Here is a 227-nt window from a genome sequence, read left to right on the forward strand (position 1 = left end):
TCACAGAATACGGTGCTGAACTGGTACTATGGGCTGGATGAGCTAATTAAAACTGCTTTCCACATGAAGATGTGGTTAAGTCCCAGTACAAACACAAGCATAAACTAAGTGTGTCAAGGAAATTAACTCAGGAAGCAAAGAACAGACCCAACTATCATTTAAAGTATAAGAATTTTTCCTGCACCAAATCTGCTACTAGCAGATAATCACCACATAAATCCAGCGAA

This window comes from Mus caroli, chromosome 1 (genome assembly GCF_900094665.2).
Source record: "Mus caroli chromosome 1, CAROLI_EIJ_v1.1, whole genome shotgun sequence".
Taxonomy (NCBI): domain Eukaryota; kingdom Metazoa; phylum Chordata; class Mammalia; order Rodentia; family Muridae; genus Mus; species Mus caroli.